The sequence below is a fragment of the Mesocricetus auratus genome, unplaced genomic scaffold (assembly GCF_017639785.1).
Source record: "Mesocricetus auratus isolate SY011 unplaced genomic scaffold, BCM_Maur_2.0 Super-Scaffold_100024, whole genome shotgun sequence".
NCBI classification, from domain to species: domain Eukaryota; kingdom Metazoa; phylum Chordata; class Mammalia; order Rodentia; family Cricetidae; genus Mesocricetus; species Mesocricetus auratus.
The window spans coordinates 3,277,609-3,285,597 of NW_024429205.1; the positions used below are offsets into that span (position 1 = coordinate 3,277,609).

The 7,989-nt window shown below is 44.8% G+C and overlaps 1 long non-coding RNA gene across 3 annotated transcripts; it reads left to right on the forward strand.

Moving 5' to 3' along the window:
* Positions 1-221: 221 nt before the first annotated feature.
* On the forward strand, positions 222-7,281 carry LOC121133765. 3 transcript variants are annotated; one of them, XR_005870741.1, is made up of 5 exons: positions 222-365; positions 3,136-3,164; positions 3,294-3,366; positions 4,211-4,392; positions 7,022-7,281. It is a non-coding gene; the product is annotated as an uncharacterized LOC121133765 (long non-coding RNA). The 3 variants fall into 3 exon arrangements; XR_005870740.1 differs by lacking the exon at positions 3,136-3,164 and having other exon boundaries at positions 4,208-4,392; XR_005870739.1 differs by lacking the exon at positions 3,136-3,164.
* The last annotated feature ends 708 nt before the right edge of the window (positions 7,282-7,989 follow it).

Here is a 7,989-nt window from a genome sequence, read left to right on the forward strand (position 1 = left end):
TATTAAATGATGATAAATGGGGATAAATGATGTCAAAGGGGGAGTCTTCTTGGGATGCCTGCAAGATGAAAACAGCTGACCCCCTGTGGCAGAGCAGGGGGAAGAGGAAGCCCAGCCTCTGCAGTATGTTTGCCCACTGTTCCTCACTTAGACCTGTGTTGCCCCTGGAGACAGGAGTCAGAGTTCCTGGAACTTGATCAGCAGTAAAGCAAGTGCTTCTGGGAAATAACTAAGTCTAAAACCTGAGGATTCGTACTGGGGGGGCGGCATTTGTTCCTCATCATGTAGGACATGCCTAGTGCCATATGAAGCCTGTCTGTCCCCTTAACGGCAGAGCTGCCCAGATCACGGGGGACATAAGAAAGGTGAGCTTCTGTAGGACCAGTGGCCCCAAAGGGTGTGGCTGTGGCGCTTCTCCCCTGAGTGAGAGCCTCATCTTTCCAGATGGGCTCACTACGGTGGGCCCTGGAGGACAGGGGCAGCTGATGTCTCATTCCTCTTCCCGGATGTTGCCTTCCTGCCTCTCCTCCACCTCTGTGTACTAGAAATACGGAGAGAGAGGGATGACCCATGGGTTCCTACCAGAGCTGCACCTGGGCTTGGGCTTTCTCATGGAGTTGTGTGTTCAAACAACTTTATACCCTCACAGGTCTCCAGAAACAGCCAGGCACAGGCCTGGCCACCATTGTGGGTACAATATTTAAACAACGGCGTTAGTAGTAGGGAAAGCACTAGCAGGAAGACACTCCATGGAGAACTGCGGTGGACTCCGTGTGGTGTTTCCTGCGGATGACACCCCGCCCCCACCCAGCCGTTTAGAAATGAGAGAACAAGGTTCAAAAGACGTTGTGTAACTTGCTCCAGCTAATGCAGCTGCTGAGTCTCCTGGGTTCTCAAGCCTGGCGCTGTGTGCATGTAACTACAGAATCTTTTTAGCTTTGTAAATAGAGCAATTTGAGAGACCTTTGAGGCTGATCTAAATGTACTCTGAGATGAGCAGAAGAGGGGAGAAGTATTCCATTTTCCCCAGCTCTAAAAGCCGGTGTTCCATTATGTCCGCGCTGTGCTAATCCTGGCTGGCTGCAACCATCGGACTCCGTCTAAGCCCTCCTCATGCCAGGCATTGCCCAGAATACAGAGCACACAGGGGCTTGTGTGCTTTTATGAGTGTATATTGTTTTGGAAAGAGCACAAGTGTAGGTCATTAACTCCTAATGGCTGTTTTAAAACACAGCTCCCCTCCTAATTGTTCAGTAATAGGTAGTTGGTTAAATGAATTATGTATATTTTGCAATGTGCAGCCATTAAAAAGTACATTTCGTGAGAATATGTAGAAACATTAAAAATCGCTAATGATCGGTTGTGAGACGAAGCGCTTGAAGTCATTATCTAGCAGGCTTATCATTTTCGTCTTTTTTTTATTTAAAAACATGTAAATAAATAAGTAGATAAACAAGCCACAGAAAAGAAAGTGGTGATTGAGGGTGGGAAGTCTCCTTTACTTCTTTCTTCCGTTTACTCTACTTCCTAATATTTCTACTAATGGTATGTTTATGGAGGAAAAATGCCATATCTTGTGATTATTTCTTTGGTTTAAAACGGTATTACACACCCTCTGTAAAAGATGGTAAGGACACCCGAAGGGTACAAATGGCCCAGTTCACCTCTATGGAAAACCCACTGACCTCCTGATGGGGGATGTCCTTCCCTATGCTGTGAATACACGTTTCTCTTATTGGTTGATGGATAAATCCATTTTGGCCAATGGACAGCCAGGATGTAGCCAGGTAGGAAGCTGGCTACCAGACTAGGAGAATTCTGGGCAGAGGAACTCAGAGAGAGTGAGGTGTGAGAGAGATGCCATGTAGCTGCCGAGGGAGCAAGAGTTCTGGGCATCGCCTGTAAGCCAAGACCATGTGGAGATACACAGATGAATAGAAATGGGTTAATAATTTAAAGAGAGCTAGCCAATAAGAAGCCTGAGCCATTGGCCAAACAGCTTATGATTAACAGAAGCCTCTGTGTGTTTATTTGGGACTAGAAGACCGTGGGACTGGGCAGGACAGAAACTTCCCCTTAGCCCTGCATGTATGGGTTCAAAGAGTAAAGGCTTTCTTTCCTGTAACATGTATTTACTTAAGCATCTGTGGAACTCTGTATCTGTCGATACAATTATCACCTTGCCAGTCTTATCAGACTCAGGGGACAGTACCCACATGCATTCGAGTTTCCTTTGCTGATTTCTCATTGATGAATATCTGAGCCCTTTCCAGTTGCTACTCTCGTTTTAAATCTCAAGTATTTTGCCAACACGTTCTAAAAACCCTATTGCATGTTGTACACTTACTGCTGTGAAATGTTATGGCAAAGCTGGTTTTTCGGTTTTCCTCTTTTTGTTTTTGTCATAAACATGCTCATCTACAATGCACTGTGATCATGTTCAACTCCCTCCCAAGCCCTCTTTCATCTTCTCTCACTCCCACCAGTGTCCTTCTTCTCTCCTAGTCCTCTCCCACCCCGGCTGGACTATCTCCTCCTTTCTCTTTTATTTTCCAGGCCCCGTTCCGACAGTCTCAGCACCCATGGGCTCTCACAGTCACATGTCACATCCAGGCCACAGTGTCCCACCACACTCCTCGTATTTCAGTTCCTGTAGTCCTTTCCATCCCCTCTTCCACATTACTTGGGCCTTGGGGGAGTTGACACATGTGTCCCAGGGCCCAACAGTCAGCTATCTCTTGTTTTGGGACTTTGGCCAGTTGGGGGTCCTCGTTTTGACCATTGTCTACTGTTGTCTCTCCTCAGGCTGAGAGCCAGCTGCATTTGCCTATAAAAAGTACATTTTCGCATTCGATATGAGTCTGTTTTTCTTCCCTCAAAGGATGGGCCTGTGGGTATGCGGGCCATGAACATCCAATGCCTTTTCCTTGCCGTAGGCATGTGAAAATGGGTAGATCTGCTCCCAAGACCCGAATCAGATCTTTGACTTGGAAGTTGGATGTGGCTACTTTCCTTGGTGTTTGGCCCCCAAGGCAAGTCTGCCTCCCTTCACTGGCTGTGTTCCCTGACACTCAGCATCCCCTGACCCTGCAGAGCTAGCAAAGCAGAGCTCTACCTCCTCTGTTTTGTCCACAGGTCAAGAGCACGCTTTACAGAGGAAGAAGGTCTCCATGATCCCCAAAGGCCTTTCATTTGAGGGGGCAGAGAGGGAAGGATTTGAACCAATGGTGAGGGTTCTGGGACCAGAACTCACTTTTTAATGCTGCATTTTTCCTGGACACTCTCCTTCTTAGAGCTCAGTACTGATTGAGGAATTCCTACCCATATCTTCTGGACAGAGGAAAAGCCGCAAGCTGCCTGAGCATGGTACTTCCTTTGCTTCTTTGTAGTTGGAAGAAAGGTTTGGGCCTAGGCTGTTTAACTTTCTATGAAAAGTGTGTTTCTTGGGCCACGGCAATGGCTCAGTGGCAAAGAGTTTGCTACCAAGCCTAAAAATGAGTTCAATACCTGGAAAACCCCCATGATGGACAAAAAGAACTAATTTCTGCAGGTTATCCTCTGACCTGTGTAGATGCAGTCACACACTACACACACTACACACACACACACACACACACACACACACACACACACCCCAAGTAATTAAAAAGAAACAACGATTTCCTCTACATGATTTCTCACCCAATGCTGCTGTTTTTTTTTTATCTTACAAAATGTTTTATTTAAACTTGCATGTAAGATGTAAAATTAGCAGGATTTCCTGGATAATCTTCAGAGACATCTCGAAGTCTGCTTCTGTCCCTCATTAAGGATGACATACCCCATCCTAACAGACCAAATGCTGTGACTGAGGCAGCAGCAGACACTGCCCTGAAGACACAGTTTCTGGAATCTGGAGAAGACAGGCCCAGAGATCAGGAGTGTGGACTATAAGTCAGAGAGGAAGATGAGAGTGACTTCCATCCCCTCTACAACTTGCTTTAGACACAAACAACTGTGTGATGCACTTTATATGATGCCGAGTTAGGATGCAAAGATTTGCTTATAGAAACTAAGTCATTATGTGGTCATGGCGCACCCTGTGCGGCTTAGTGGCTCCTGAATGTCTCAGTTACGTTCTCTAAGGCCCTTCACATAAAAGGTCTAGCTATTTCATTTAGTAATTAATAGTATCCTGAATCACCTAATTTGCATTTCCTTCTTCCAGCAGAATCTTAAAAATAATTCACAGACACTGGAAGACACTTGTTTGCATTTTGCTCACACACAGCCCCTTTTCTCATCTGGAGACACGTGAGCCCATGCGATGCTGAGAACTGTCTTAATCCTTGAGATCACCTGAGGCCCTCATCCCTTATCCATCTCTAGGCCAGTGCTGGCTTTCACATCACAGTAAGTTCCCAAACCCAGATTCCCAGAGTTGGAACTAAGACCTGGCTGAATCTGGAATCCAGATGGAGAGGTTTACATGCCAATGTGTGCCAAATTTCAAGTATGGCTGAGAGTCTTTTGAAATTTTTCAACATCCAATGTCCCTGTGACTTCATTTATTCCACAAACATAGCATAGTTACATCCAACCATGTTACAAAGGAATGCCATCACTAGTTTTCTCCTGTTATCACGAGGTTAGGCTGAAATACAGAGGGCAGACTCTTCTCTGATCTGGATTAGGTTTCCCTTACCTTTGGTCTATCTGATTCATTTTTATGGTGTGACATCATTTTGTCCCTTGGTGTTCCTTTTACTGTAATCTCTTTCATATGCTATTCACATACTTGCCGGGTGTTTGTTGGAAGCCTTGATGGCTACTGTTCCTAAAAGGACAGTTTGTTTGTTTTCTGGAGTAGCCACTGGCTTCTCCCACAGCAAGGTACGTGCTTATTCACACAGAGTGAGAAAGAACTCTCCCAGGTTCCAGGACCCCAGTGTTCTGTTATGGGTGGGAAGGTATGGTTTTTGAATATGTTTGAAGGAAGGGAAATTGATTGCTGAGGCTAGAGCTAAGTATCTACCTCGATGGGTGGAGCACAGGTATTTCTCAAATGGCTCCACTCTGTGCCTCCTACCTTCCCTATCCCAAGTGCAGGAGCAAGCCAACATCACATACCATCCCTCCCACGCCCCATGCCTTGTGGTGATTAAGATCTGTGTGCTACATAGTATTCTCTATCTCTGCTCTCTTCTCATTACATGTGTGTGTGTGTGTGTGTGAGAGAGAGAATGTGTGTGTTTACTTGTGTGTATGCATGTATGCTAACGTGTGTGTGCGTGTGACAGAGAGAGAGAGAGAGAGAGAGAGTGAGACAGAGAGAGTCCTCAATTGCTCCCCACCTTATTCTTTAGAGTCAGGTTCTCTCACTGAACCCAGAACTCATGGTTCAACAAGACTAGCTGGCCAGTGAGCTGCAGGGAACTCCCTGTCTCTGTCCACCAGGGCTGTGTTTACAGGTATTTGCCGTGATGTGTGTGTGGTTTTTTCCCCCTTGGTCTTGAGAATCTGAATGCAGGACTTGGTGCCTGTGTGACAGGCACCTTATCAATGGAACCATCTCCTCAGCCCCTAGAACTTTTTAAAATGTTATGATGGTGAGGGAGTAATTTTGATCAAATTATTCCACTTAAATTTTAATGGGCACTATTAGTTGATGGGCTTATGTTCTCTCCTGGCTGTATCCCCTTGCCAGAGTAGCCATTGAAATACACAGTGCATGCTGTTGGATTGAAAACCTGATGAAGGTGCTGAGTTCTCCATACTACAGACCCCTTGTTTTGTAAAGAGAAATGGAAATGGGGATCCGCCATTGTCCAGCTATGGCATTTAAGTGGTTATGGTTATAAATGGGGAATATTTTGGGTATGGAAAGATATATATCTCAGGCATTAGCCTCTTAACCCACAGGACCTCTTCATTTATGATGCTTTGATATCAGGTTTATGTATAAAGAATTCCTCTGCTGGGATCAAATGGATAAAGTTGAATCTACTTTCCATAGTTTGTAACAAAAACTGGGCAGAGGCAGGCACAGGAGCTTCTGGGTCTTGAAAAATGTCTTTATATAGAAGGAATATACTTGTGTCATGGGAGGGAGTCCACCCTCCATTTGGTTAAGTAACACATCAGGCAGAATGTACAGCATTCCACAAAACATCTGAGTGCATTGAAGTGGGTTACATAAAGGGCTTGAGAGAATTGCGTTTGAAGACTCATAATGGCATAGTCTTTCACAAATGCAGTGAGTCTGAGGCACCTGGCTTTCATCCTTGTCTTCAGAATGTCAAAACAGCCTTCGTCGCTGAACAGAACCATTCTGGGCATCACAAGCTTGCTCCTGGGAATTCTCTGTTAGATCCTGGGTGATACAGATGGCACACGTGTACTTTGCACAATGATTCAGGCTTTGATTCCATCTCCATTTGCCCATCAGTGATAAATCAATAAAACATGTGTGTGACATGTTCCATCCTATTCCTCCTGCTGTTGGTTTTTGCATTGGAGTTTGACTGCTCTTCCCAGAGCCGTGAGTGTAGGAGGGTAAGGGTTTTTGTTTGTTTTGTTTTGTTTTGATCTTGCTCTGTGAAAAGCCTGTGGACCAGGGAAGCTGCTGGGGGCAGAACTTCAAGTCCTGAGTTCTTAGGGAGGATATCCCAGCAGACATCTGTTAGTCTATCCAGCATTGAGAGACTTCGACATTGATGTTCCTCAAGGCCCCTCACCTACGTTTTTGTGGAACATCATTGCATTTTAATCATTCCCATGCTGTTATTAAAATGTGCCTTTGTAGAACTCACACGTTGGAAACAATCTGTAAATTTACACGTACTATGGAGCACTGGGGTAATTAAGGCTAGGAAAGACGATACGTAAGTGAGTTTGTTGCAGTTGGAAGAGCCCTGAGAAGCACAGTTGTCCCTTTTCTTACCATGCCATGGACCACACACTGTCTTGAGGCAACAAGAAGCAGGGGCTGGGTCATGTCCTTCCTTGAGATCGGAAATAAATTAATGTCTCTCTGTTACAGATTATCCAGTCTTGGCCATTTTTCTTGGAGAAACAGAAAATGAATGAAAACATCCCATCCCCATGGCATTGCCTCCAAAACAAGCACAAATACACCACACAGAAAACATTTCTTTCCCGACCTGGTGTTTCTGTAATGAAGCTTAAGTGTTAATTTACTGAGGCTTTGGTCTTGTGTCACTCAGTCTCTTCACATAGTCCATAGTATATCAGGCTCATTATGAAGAAAACAAAAAGCAAGCATAAATATTTATTCTCTTCCACAATCTCTCATGGATGTATTTATTTTTCTCCTTAGTACTTCAATTCCCCCACGTGTCCCCGGGTTTAGTAGTTATAAGTTCCTTTAGTTTGCGCCAATCATGGGAAATTATCATTTCTCCTTCAGTTACCAAGGATAGCTTTGCTGGAAATAATAATCTGGGTTAACAGTTATTTTCTTTCAGGGCTTGAATCACATTGGGTTCTAAAGTTCCTGAGGACAGACCCAATGTTTTCCTGGTGGGTTTGCCTTTGTGTGTGACCTGATGCTGTCCTGTTGCAAAGGTTCATCCTCTTTATTTTTCTGTGGTCTTAGTGTTCTAACTGGGATATGACACGGGGTTTGTGATGACACAGCAAGGCCTGATTCCTCAGCCAGTATTTTCCCTGTTCATGGAGCTCTGGGGCAGGTCAGATGCCTTAATCTCTTGACTCCTTATTGGATCATTTTTTGTCCTCCTTTGTTCTTTTGTTACAGGGTTCCTCTGAGTAGTCCTGGCTGTCCTTCACTTCACAGTTTAGTTCAGGCTGGTTTCAGACTCAGAGATCAGCTTGCCTCTGACTCCCTAGTGCTGAGATTAAAGGCATGTGCCACCACTGCCAGGCTGACCAGTCTTTTATTTAACCTCATCCCTATTAACTTTACTCTTAAAAAACTCTCAAGAAATTCTTTTGAAAATAGCCAGTGCTACTTTTTTTGTCATGAAA